This window comes from Malaclemys terrapin, chromosome 19 (genome assembly GCF_027887155.1).
Source record: "Malaclemys terrapin pileata isolate rMalTer1 chromosome 19, rMalTer1.hap1, whole genome shotgun sequence".
NCBI lineage: Eukaryota > Metazoa > Chordata > Testudines > Emydidae > Malaclemys > Malaclemys terrapin.
In genome coordinates, this window is record NC_071523.1 from 484,386 (window position 1) to 497,663 (window position 13,278).

Sequence of the window (13,278 nt, forward strand, 5' to 3'; positions counted from 1 at the left end):
TATCCCCTTTAATACTCCCTGCTCACAATACATACACCAGTACTCAAGTAATAGCTGTGGGTGACAATACAATCAATCAACAATTCACCCTACTACTTTTATGAATTCCTCTCAAACTGGTTAAACTGGTCTAAAAAAAAAAAAAAAAAATAATGGAGATATCCCATCTCCTAGAACTGGAAGGGACCTTGAAAGGTCATCAAGTCCAGCCCCCTGCCTTCACTAGCAGGACCAAGTACTGATTTTGCCCCAGATCCCCAAGTGGCCCCCTCAAGGATTGAACTCACAACCCTGGGTTTAGCAGGCCAATGCTCAAACCACTGAGCTATCCCTCCCCCCCTCTAGCTGGTCTAGACCCCAGCTTGGAATCTGTGCAATGCAGATTAAAGGGACAAACAGAAGACACTCTTCCCTCTGTCAGCCATCATCACAACTGAAATAGGATGACTGCTACCTATCAGTCAGAACCTCTTCTATCCCACCACCACACTGCTTAAGATCTGTGGAACTGATTCCCAGTGTCCAACAGAAAGTTTTGAAAAATAGAGACTATAAGATAGGAGGTCACAATAAAAGCATGTCCTAGGACAGTGGTTCCCAAACTGGGGTTCGTGAACCCCTGGGGGTTCATAAAATGTTACAGGGGGTTCTTGGAAAAAAATTCCAGGCCCGCACTCTACTCCGGGTTCCAGCCCAGGGCCCTGTGGACTGCAGCTGTCTCTAGTGCCTCCTGTAACAGCTGCATGACAGCTACAACTCCCTGGGCTACTTCCCCATGGCTTCCTCCAAACACCTTCCTTATTCTCACCACAGGACCTTCCTCCTGGTGTCTCATAACGCTTGTGCTCCTCAGTCCTCCAGCAGTACACCCTCTCACTCTCAGCTCGTTGCACCTCTTGCTCCCAGCTCCTCACACTCCCACCACAAACTGAAGTGAGCTCCTTTTTAAAACCCAGGTGACCTGATTAGCCTGCCTTAATTGATTCTAGAAGCTTCTTTTTAATTGGCTCCAGGTGTCCTAATTAGGCTGCCTGCCTTAACTGGTTCTAGCAGGTTCCTGATTACTCTAGTGCAGCCCCTGCTCTGGTCACTCAGGGAACAGAAAACTACTCATCCAGTGACCAGTATATTTGCCCTCTACCAGACTCCTGTACCCCACTGGTCTGGGTCTGTCACATATCCCTCCCCCCTGCTCAACGCCAAGGAGTTGGGCAGCTTGGAACGCCAGACAGTGCATACGTGACAAGCCATCGGCGTTGCCATGACGGCTCCCTGCTCTGTGTTGCACATGAAACTGGAAAGGTTGGAGGGATAAAAACCATCTGGTCACCCTTGTGTTCTTCTCCTTGTTCCGCTGCATCCATTGAAGAGGGGCATGGTCGGTCACGAGGACAAATCTGCGCCCGAGCAGGTAGTAGCGCAATGTTTCCATGGCCCATTTTACAGCGAGGCATTCTCTCTCCACTACTGCATATTTTTGTTCCCTTGGAAGGAGTTTCCAACTGAGGTATAGAATTGGGTGTTCCTCCTCCCCGACCATCTGTGATAGAATGGCCCCCAACCCTACTTCCGATGCATCTGTCTGCAGGATAAACTCCTTGGTGAAATCAGAGGCTATCAGTACGGGGTTATTGCAGAGGGCAGTCCATAGGTCTGTGAATGCTTCCTCTGCTGCGTCAGACCATCTCACCAGATCAGGTCCACGGGCTTTCACTAGGTCTGTCAGGGGGCTTGCCCTTGTGGCAAAGTGGGGGATAAATCATCGGTAATACCCCACCACACCTAGGAACGCCCGGACTTGTTTCTTGTGACTTGGTCGGGGCCAATTTTGGATGGCCTCTAACTTGTTCACTTGGGGTTTTACCAGACCTTTTCCCACAATGTAGCCAAGATATTTGGCCTCTGTAAACCCTACAGTGCACTTGGCAGGGTTTGCTGCAAGGCCAGCTCGCCTGAAGGTATCGAGGACTGCCTCCACCTTCTCCAGGTGGGTGTCCCAGTCTGGGGTATGAATGACCACATTGTCCAAGTAGGCAGCAGCATAACGGTTATGTGGGCGTAATAGCTTGTCCATGAGGCGCTGGAAGGTAGCTGGGGCCCCATGTAGTCCAAAAGGGAGGACAGTATATTGAAAAAGACCCTGTGGTATAGAGAACGCAGTCTTTCCCTTTGCGTTTTCTGCAAGGGGAATCTGCCAGTACCCCTTTGTCAAGTCTAGGGTAGTCAAGTACCGGGCATTACCCAGATGGTCCACTAGCTCATCTATGTGAGGTATGGGGTACGCGTCAAACTGGGATACTTGGTTTAGTTGCTGGAAGTTGTTGCAAAATCTTGTGGTGCCATCAGGTTTGGGCACCAGCACGATTGGGCCGGACCACTGACTGTGGGATTCTTCAATGATCCCCAACTCCAGAATTTTTTTTACTTCTGCTTTTATTTCCTCCCTTTTTGCCGCTGGCACCCGATAGGGCCTCACTGTTACTCTGGCCCCAGGGTTCATGACGATGTGGTGATATGTCTCCGTTGTTCGACCCGGTTTTGTCGAGAACACCTCTTGGTTCCGGAAGATCATCTCAGATACCTCATTCTTCTGGTCTGGTGTTAAATCGGGAGACATTGTCACCTGTTTGGAAAGCTTGTTTTCCTGGGTTAGGTCTTTTTGGACCGTTGTGCATGCCTCTTGTGCATGCCAGGGTTTCAGAAGGTTAACGTGATAAATCTGTTCTTGTTTTCTGCGTCCTGGCTGCCGCACCTTGTAGGTTACTTTCCCCACTGGTTCAACCACCTCATAGGGCCCCTGCCATTGGGCCAGAAGCTTGCTTTCTGCCGTGGGTACCAACACCATAACCCGATCCCCTGGTTGGAACTGTCGCACTTTTGCCTGGCCATTGTAATGGGTTCGCTGGGCCTCCCGTGCCTTCTCCAAATGTTCCTGTACAATAGGGGTAACCCGGGCTATCCGGTCTCGCATCTGCTTTACATGCTCTATTATATTTCTCCCCTTATTGGGTTCCTCTTCCCAGATCTCTTTGGCGATATCTAGTATGCCCCGGGGGTGACGCCCGTATAATAACTCGAAGGGGGAAAACCCAGTTGAGGTCTGTGGTACCTCCCGGATAGTGAACATAAGGTAGGGTAGTAGGGTGTTCCAATCCTTCCCATCCCGACTTACCACCTTCCTTATCATAGCCTTGAGGGTTCAGTTAAACCTTTTTACCAACCCATCAGTCTGTGGATGGTAGACCGAAGTTCTCAGGGTATGTATATGGAGCAGCATACAGAGGTCCTTCATTAGCTTCGACATAAACGGGGTTCCTTGGTCGGTTAATATCTCCTTTGGTAGCCCCATTCGGGCAAAGATCCCCACCAGCTCTTTGGCTATAGTTTTAGAGGCCGTGTTCCGCAGGGGGACAGCTTCTGGGTAGCGAGTAGCATAGTCCAAAACAATGGACAATGGACTCGGTGGCCCTGAGCCGTCTTCTCCAGGGCTCCATGGCTATTCGCTCGAAGGGGACCTCTATGATGGGAAGCGGTACTAAAGGTGCCCTCAAGTGGGGACAGGGACTGTGCAGCTGACACTCTGGGCAGGAGGCACAATACCGCTGCACTTCTTCATGTACTCCAGGCCAGAAGAACCGTCGTAGGACTCGTGCTAGGGTCTTCTCTACCCCCAAATGCCCCCCAAAAAGATGACTATGAGCAAGACTTAATACAGCGTTCTGGTGTTTTTGAGGTACTAGGATCTGCTGTACCGTCTGCCCCTGTACTGGTGCAACCCGGCATTATGAAGTAGGATCCTGATCCCTGGGTTTTTCCTTCCACGGGGACCCCATCTATTTCAGTCACCTTCTTCCTAATGTTGTCATACCTTGGGTCTTCTGCCTGGTCCTGTCCAAAATTTCCTCTCCCGGGGCTAATCTGACCAAGATCTAGGGGCCCAGTCTCTGTTGCCTCTACTGGTTCAGAAGCATTAGGGTGGGGGTCAGACTCAGGTGCTTCTCCCTCCTGCGTGGCCTCCTTTTCAGCTGCGTGGGTCCGCCTACCTACAAGAGCGACCCTCTGGCTTTGGGTCAGTATTCGGGTTCCCAAGGAACCTTAGCTGCCCTTCTTTCCCTTTTTGTCTTTCTACCCTGGCTGGGAGTGGAGAACAAATCTGGGGATATTTCAGAGAAGATTGGGGGTTGACAGTCTGCTGTGGATGCCTCATCAATTTTAGGGTCCCCATCTTTCTCCAAACCCCCTACTGGGAGTAAGTTTCCAAACCCTGGGAAGTCCCTCCCTATGAGCACCGGGTATGGGAGTTCAGGGACTACACCTGCTGCTACCTCAGTAGTGTTCCCTTGGATCTCGATTTTTACTGGGATGGTGGGGTAGTAACTAACTGTCCCATGGACGCATGTTATCCCTGTACGTTTAGCCTGCAGCAGCTGACTACGCTTCACGAGCTTCCCTGAGATAAGTGTGATAGCACTCCCCGAATCAACCAGTGCCGTGGTCCCTACCCCATTTAGTTTCATTGGTCTGGTATACATATGTGGGGTTAGTGAGACCCCCAAAAGGTGGATTAGGGAGCATGGATCTGCCCAGTTCCCCAGGTTACACTGCATAGGCTCCTCAGCATTGGGACACTGTGCAGCTATGTGTCCCCACTCCCCGCAGGCATAACATCTGTATGGAGCCCTAGGCGTTCCCCGGTCTCTTGGTTTGGGCAATCTAACATCACGATCCTCTTCTCCCTCAGTGGCCTCTTTGTGGCCTCTAATGGGCCTTCAGCCTCTCTCTTTTTCCACTTGGGCCCTCCTGGTGGCCCAGTCACCCGAACTTTAGGGCTTGGTGCTGCTAGTTTAACCCGGGGTGCCTCTTCCTTAACTGGTCGGGTCAGCTCCCTCACTGTCCTTCACCTCTCTACCAGGGCGACAACCTCATCATAGGTGGAGAGTTCGTTCTGGCTTACCCAGGCACGAAGGTCTGGTGGTAGTCCCCTCATGTATCGGTCGATGACCAGAACCGCTAGTATCTCTTCCAGACTCCGGGACTCTGTTTGCAACCACTTTCGTGCGAGATGGATGAGGTCATACAATTGGGACCGCAGGGTTTTGTCTTCCTGGTACCTCCAACCATGATACTGCTGGGCCCGCACTGCTGTCGTTACCCCAGATCTGGCCAGGATCTCTGCTTTCAGCTGGAGGTAGTCTGCCGCAGCCTCTTCAGGCAGATCATGGTAGGCCTTCTGGGCCTCCCCACACAGGAATAGGGCAAGGATGCCAGACCACTGATCTTGAGGCCAGGCCTCCCGTACGGCTGTCCTCTCAAAGGCCAGAAGGTTTGCCTCTACATCATCCTCCCGTGTCATTTTCTGCAGCCAATGGCTGGCCCGTATGAGCCGCGTCCCATCATGGCCACGATTCAGCTCTGTAAGTGATTTTACCTGGTTTACCAGTTCCGCAACATAGCTCGGTCTTGAGCAGACTGGTCCATCAGCAGGCAATTAGTCTCTTGCTGCTGCCGCACTGTCTCCTGTTGGTCGGCTGCCTGGACACGGGTAGCCTCCTGCTGGGCCGCCGTAGCTTGTATCAGTGCCCGCACTATGTCATCCATTGTGGTGAAAAAAAATAAACCCTCTCCCTTTTTTTTTGTTTTTTTGTTTAAATCATCCTCCTTCTTCCGCCACGCTGTGCACCCCAAGATCCCACTCCTGACACCAGTGTGACAAAGTTCCTCCTCTATCTTGGTGAGTCCTGCGCTTATTGGCGGATTTTCTTGCCTTAGAGATTCACCATGAGGGTTGGGGAACAGACCAGAGACCTTCCCCTCTGGGAGAACCCACAGTCCAGGTCAATTGGGAGGTTTGGGGGGAACCTGGGCCCGCACTCTACTCCGGGTTCCAGCCCAGGGCCCTGTGGACTGCAGCTGTCTATAGTGCCTCCTGTAACAGCTGCATGACAGCTACAACTCCCTGGGCTACTTCCCCATGGCTTCCTCCAAACACCTTCCTTATTCTCACCACAGGACCTTCCTCCTGGTGTCTCATAACGCTTGTGCTCCTCAGTCCTCCAGCAGTACACCCTCTCACTCTCAGCTCGTTGCACCTCTTGCTCCCAGCTCCTCACACTCCCACCACAAACTGAAGTGAGCTCCTTTTTAAAACCCAGGTGACCTGATTAGCCTGCCTTAATTGATTCTAGAAGCTTCTTCTTAATTGGCTCCAGGTGTCCTAATTAGCCTGCCTGCCTTAACTGGTTCTAGCAGGTTCCTGATTACTCTAGTGCAGCCCCTGCTCTGGTCACTCAGGGAACAGAAAACTACTCATCCAGTGACCAGAATATTTGCCCTCTACCAGACTCCTGTACCCCACTGGTCTGGGTCTGTCACAGTTGCCATTTTCATAATGTAATAAAAATACTGTAATGATAAATAAGAACTTAAGAATGGCTCTACTGGGTCAGACCAAGGGTCCATCTAGCCCAGTATCCTGTCTTCCGTCAGTGGCCAGTGCCAGGTGCCCCAGAGGGAATGAACAGATCAGTTAATCATCAAATGATCCATCCCCTTTCGCTCATTCCCAGCTTCTGGCAAACAGAGGCCAGGGACACTTAATAATAAACAGTGTGTAATAAGCATGTCATAAAAACAAATTTTATATTTCCAAGATCACTGCTTTTATAATTTATACTCAGCTAAACGAGAAAATCCCTGGAAATATTCATTTTTAGGAGGGGGTTAGCGAGACTTGACATTTTACTGAAAGGGGTTCAAAGGTTGGGAACCACTGTTCTAGGACTAAGCAGCATCTTCCTGTCTATTTTAAACATGCAAGCTCAGGCTAGTAAGTTATGTTTTTGGTAAAACTGCTAGCCTATTATTGACGTTTCAACTGAATTTGATTTTAAACAACAAAGCTATTTTTGAGTTGCACATAAAAAAGAGGATCAATTCACCTGAGGCTGAGTAATCAAAACTGATGTGATTCAAATTATCTCTAAACTTCACTGCTGGAGGAATGTAAACTTTTCTTTTGAAAGATGGCACTCACCGCCTCCCACAGAGTACACAGTGTAGGACAGTTTACCCCATTCAAAACCACACATAAACAATGCTGATGGTACAGTAGAGAAAGATCATTTGTATTGGATAAAGGGTATAACACACACGCCTCACCAGAGTAATCTTTGGACTCTTGTTTAAATACTAAATGTACTGAATGGTGCACTAACTCTCATATCTCTGATAACAATGCCTGATTACTCAATATTAAGTTACATGTTTTGTCAACGAACAGTCCTTTAACACTTGTTAACAAAACATATTTGACACCTTTTCTGTGCTGTACACAACTTTTACATAAAATTTTGGACATTTCAAAAGCCAATCTCTATTTGACAAAGTGATTAATCCATATTGTTGAAGCAAAATCATCTGAGTTATTCAAATGGCTAAACTGATTACATAAAAAAAAATATGCTTGTGGACTGATGCCCTGCATGCCAAGTTTCAGCCTAAAACACATTTTTGGCAGAGTTAGAAAACCCCTGAGTATAGGCACTTATAATAGGAATGTTAAACACTTCACTTTGACGGCATAAATGCTTGCTGCTGATAAAAAAAATCACAATATACTAATGGTCACTGATGGAGTTTAGTTTGGCTTTCATTAAGTGATAATGCCAATGGAATCAAATATTGTCACAGGATAATGATCTCACGCACTTACATGCTTCATAAGCCATGACAAAGCACTGAAAAGAGTTATGTGGTATAGAGATTTGTGTACTAATCTACTAGCCTTTGACATATGAAGTCATGCATTCAGATCTAATTCCAGGACACACATAAATGAGTCTAACAGTCTCATCCTAGTTCTCATTTGTGCACACTATAAAAGCCACATGATTGCACAAGTAAATCCATCACACTGACAAGATTAGCAGATCCGTATTACAGTGTATTGGCAGACACAACTGTGTGGAAATGTATACAGCACTTGCTTGCACTACGCCTTGTTGAAATCCATGCCATCAGTCACTTCAGTTCCATGACTACTGAAAATTCACTCCCCATTTTCATCAAAACATGCTCGCTCTGGTTTGATATAACAAAATCTGCTTAGAACCTAATCAATTTATAACCAATATTACAAAGTACCTATTCAAGGCTCTAAGTGCCTTTGCAAATGTACAACCACGTAAGACAGAAACTGTACTTCATGCTAAAACCAGAAAACAGCCAACCAGACACAAAATCAAACCCAAACACTATCTGCTTCAGCCGTAAACTCCAGCCCTTATCATGCCTCATCCTTCCCAAAAGGCTAAGGCTTGGTCTACACTCAGTATAACTACGTTGCTCAGGGGTGTGGATTTTATGTCAGTATAATTTCGTCACTCGGGAGTGTAGAAAATCCACACCACTGAGTGACGTAGTTCTAAGTCCCTAGCCCCTGGAGTAGACAGTGCTATGTTGATGAGAGGGCTTCTCCTGTCATTACAGCTACTGCCTCTCTCAGGGAGGTGGAGCACCTTCCCCTTGGCGTAGGTAGCGTCTTCAGTAAGCACTACAGGGGCTCTGCTGCAGCTCTGTATGTGTAGAAAAGCCTTAAGTAAATAAAAGAGTTTGCAGGGTGCCCTGAAAGTAAACAGATTTGGGCTTCTTCCTAAACTGAGGGCCCTTCATGGAAAACAGCTTGCCAGAAGCCCCCTCTCTTTTACACCAACAGGGTTCCAGCTTGAGGGACCCTTCATTAACTGCAGCTGTGCCAGTAAAGCATGGGGTGAGAGCTATCAAATAGGCAAATCCCAAAACATTTAGGGCTTATAGACACATACAGTAACTCCTCGCTTAAGCGGAATGATGTTAAATGAACCCAATTTCCCCATAAGAATTAATGTTAGGTTCCAGGGAATTTTTTTTTCCACCGGACACAAGACTATATATATATATATATATATATACACACACACACACACAGTATAAGTTTTAAACAAACAATTTAATACTGTACACAGCTATGATGATTGTGAAGTCTGGTTGAGGTGGTGGAGTCAGAGGGTGGAATATCCAGGGAATGCCTTGCTGCTAAATGATGAACTAGCATTTGTCTGAGCCCTCAAGGGTTAACACATTGTTGTTAATGTAGCCTCGCATTCTACAAGGCAGCACGAATGAAGGGAGGAGACCCAGCATGTCAGAGAGAGACAGTCACACACAATATGTGTGTGAGAGAGAGAGAGAGACACGCATTGCCCCTTTAAGTATGCTGACCCCACTCTAAGTACACGGCCTTTTTAAGTAGATCAGCAAGTTGAGACAGCAGCTGCCTCTGTCCTGAGCTCTGTCATGTTCCCACCCTGCTCTGTGGAGAAGGGTACAGGAGCGGGGGAAGAGGGACACCCTGACATTATTACCTATCTCCCCCCACACCCGCACAGCAAGCAGGAGGCTTCCGGGAGCAGCTCCAAGGCAGCGGACCGAAGAAGCACGTGGCACTAGATTATCAGGGTTGGAAGGGACCTCAGGAAATGATCTAGTACAACCCCCTGCTCAAAGCAGGACCAATCCCCAGACAGATTTTTGCCCCCAAATCCCTAAACGGCCCCCTCAAAGACTGAACTCACAACCCTGGGTTTAGCAGGCCAATGCTCAAACCACTGAGCTATCCCTCCTCACTAAGGGGAGGGACAGCTAAACTGCCTGACAATTGATAGCCTGCTGGGCAGCTGCCGCACAGGGAACTTAAGGGAGCTGATAAGGGGACTGCCTGCCCACCCTGGTTCCAAGCCCCCAACAGCTAGCTCCAATGGGCAGTGGACAAAGCAGGCGACTGCCAAGCAACGTTATAAGGGAGCACTGCACCACTTTAAGCGAGCATGTTCTCTAATTGATCAGCATCGTAACAACAAAACAATGTTAACCGTGACGAAGTTAAGTGAGGAGTTACTGTACTGAACTGTAAGAACAAGTCAAGTCAATGCATTTGTTATTAAAGCGGGTGACATTAATCCTAGGGCAGTGATTTATTTCTATTACCATATATACTCATTCATTAGCCCGTTCGTTTATAAACCGACCTCCCAAAATGGATAGGTTAAAATAGCAAAAACTGTATGACCCTTTCATTAGCCGACCCTATATTTCAGGGGTTGGAAAATTTTGGCTCCCAGCCCGTCAGGGTAAGCCGCTGGCGAGTCGAGACTTTTGTTTACTTGGAGCATCCGCAGGCATGGAGCCCCTCAGCTCCCTGTGGCCGCAGTTCGCCGTTCCCAGCCAATGGGAGCTGGTTCACATTTGTTTACTCGGATGCTCCAAGTAAACAAAACTACAATGTATTAGATCAGGGATTGGCAACCTTTGGCACATGGCTCGCCAGGGTAAGCACCCTGGCGGGCCAGGCCGGGTTGTTTACCTGCAGGTTCGGCTGATCGTGGCTCCCACTGGCCGCGGTTCACCGCTCCAAGCCAATGGGGGCAGCGGGAAGTGGTGCGGGCTGAGGGATGTGCTGGCCGCCGCTTCCTGCCGCCCCCACTGGCCTGGAGCAGCGAACTGCAGCCAGTGGGAGCCGCGATTGGCCAAACCTGCGGACGTGGCAGGTAAACAAATCGGCCCGGCCCGCCAGGGTGCTTGCCTGGTGGGCCGCGTGCCAAAGGTTGCCAATCCCTGTATTAGATATTCAATTCAATGATTCCATAGAGTTTAAAATCATCAAATTTTGGTGTAGACCCGTTTAAAGGCCGACCCCCACTCTTTGATGTGTCACTTCTTTACCAAAAATATTCGGCTTATGAACAAGTATATACTGTATATTAAATGGCTGAGGTAGAATTCATTATTTTGCCTGATGGGCATTGGTGCCATAGTGGCAGACATTGACTAGACCAGTGTAGTCTTTTTGAAACTGGTTTGGTTTACAGGACAGACCTTCAATAGATCAAAGCAGCAAATCCAGAAAAGTAGTTTTTAAAAAGAATAATATTTATATTTGTTAGGGTTACCATACGTCCGGATTTTCCCGGACATGTCCGGCTTTTGGGGGCTCAAATCCCCGTCCGGGGGGAAATCCCCAAAAGCCGGGCATGTCCGGGAAAATCGGGAGGCTCGGCCGGGGCCTCTTTGTGCGGGGCCGGGGGCATGGTGCTGGGCCGGGCCGGGAGCCGGGCCCGCGGGTCGGGGAGCCGGGCTGGGCCCGCGGGTCGGGGAGCCGGGCCGGGGTCGGGGGGCCGGGCCCGTGGGGCTGGGAGCCGGGCCGGGCCCGCGGGTCGGGGAGCCGGGATCGGGGGGCCGGGCCCGCGGGTTGGGGAGCTGGGGGGCCGGGCCCGCGGGGCGGGGAGCCGGGCCGGGATCGGGGGGCCGGGCCCGCGGGTCGGGGAGCCGGGGGGCCGGGCCCGCGGGTCGGGGAGCTGGGCCGGGATCGGGGGGCCGGGCCCGCGGGTCGGGGGGCCGGGCCGGGCCCGCGGGTCGGGGAGCCGGGCGGCCGGGCCCGTGGGGCTGGGAGCCGGGGGGCCGGGGCCGGGGGGCCGGGCCCGCGGGTCGGGGAGCCGGGCCGGGATCGGGGGGCCAGGCCCGCGGGGCGGGGAGCCGGGCCGGGGTCGGGGAGCCGGGCTGGGCCCGCGGGTCGGGGAGCCGGGCCGGGGTCGGGGGGCTGGGGGCCGGGCCCGCGGGTCGGGGAGTCGGGCCGGGATCGGGGAGCCGGGCTGGGGTCGGGGGGCCGGGCCCGCGGGGCTGGGAGCCGGGCCGGGGTCGGGGAGCCGGGCCCGCGGGGCTGGGAGCCGGGGGGTGCGCCGGGCCGCCGGGGGTGGTCGGCCGGGGCCGGCACCCCAGGGCCCGAGCCGACCCAGGCTGGAGCCGCCGGGGGAGCCAGCCTGGGCTGAGCTGGGCTGGGCCTCCTCCCACCCCCCCTTACCTGCTTCAGGCTTCCCGCGAATTAAATGTTCGCGGGAAGCAGGGGAGGGGGCGGAGACTTTGGGAGAGGGCAGAGTTGGGGCGTGGGCGTGGGCGGGGCTGGGAGCGTGGGCGGGGCCCCCGGGAGTGTCCTCCTTTAGGAGGGACAAAATATGGTAACCCTAATATTTGTGAATAAACTGATTTCAAATTGGCTGAATGTTTGTGGTTGGCTTTTAAAATCCCTCTTAGTGAATAGTAGTCTGCCGGGAATGATTTATGGTAAAAATACATTATATTATAAGCTTTTTGCGGCAGAAACTGAATTTTGGTCTGTGTTTGTGCTGCCTAACACAATGGGGGCCTAGCTTTTTGCAAAAGCAAAAGCAAAAAGCCTGAGACTCCTTGTTGGTACCAAAATACAAATAACTACTACTATTAATAATAATTAATTATATAGCACCTTCAATAATAATGCTATCACTTTACACTTCTATAGCACCTTCCATCCAAGGATCTCAAAAGTATCTAACAAACTCACAAAACACCTTCCTTACAGATGGGGAAAACTCTAAAGGACTTGTCAGGTGAGTCAGAAGCACAGCAGGGAACTCACCAGGGCCGGTGCAACCATTTAGGCAAACTAGGTGGCTGCCTAGGGCGCCTAGTGGTTGGGGGTGCCTAAAAGCCCGCTCAGGCGAGGAGGTGGAGTGGAGGTGAGCTGGGGCGGGGGGGGGAGGGATCGGGGATGGGGGGAGCGCACAGGGGAACCGCTCCCCGCCCCAGATCACCTCCACCCTGCCTCCTCCGCTGAGCACACAGCCCCCGCTGCAAGTCTGTGAGGGGAGAATTAGAACGGCACTGGCGTGCTCAGCAGAGGAGGCGGAGCCAAGGTGAGCTGGGGCAGGCTCCCTAGGCGGGATTAGCTGCCGCGGGGGGAGGGGAGGGAGTCTCCCCAGGAGGGGTTAGCTTCCGTGGGGGGGCTCCCCAGGCGGGGTTAGCTGCCGTGGCGGGGGAGTTTCCCCAGGTGGGGTTAGCTGCCGCAGGGGGGGGGTTCCCCGGGCAGGGTTAGCTTCCACGGGGGGGAGAGTCTCCCCAGGCGGGGATAGCTGCCGCAGAGGGGGGGCTCCCCGGGTGGGGTTAGCTTCCGCAAGGTGTGTGTGTGTGTGTGTGTGTGTGTCTCCCCAGGTGGGGTTAGCTGCCGTGGAGGCGGGGTTAGCTGCTGTGGAGGCGGGCTCCCCGGGCAGGGTTAGCTGCCACGGTGAGGGGGTAGCTGCTGCGGGGGAGGGGCTCCCTGGGAGGGGGGGGGGTGGGCTCCCCAGGTGGGGGGGCTGGGTTAGCTGCCACGGGGGGGTGGGGTTAGCTGGGTGTGTGTGTGCGCGTGTGGGGGGGAGCGGGGGGAGGCAA

The 13,278-nt window shown here is 52.0% G+C and overlaps 1 protein-coding gene across 9 annotated transcripts in view; it reads right to left on the bottom strand.

Moving 5' to 3' along the window:
• Nucleotides 1–13,278, bottom strand: part of EIF4G3 (eukaryotic translation initiation factor 4 gamma 3) — a 390,421-nt gene that overhangs the window by 84,394 nt on the left and 292,749 nt on the right. The gene's annotated exons all lie outside the window — the stretch shown is intronic.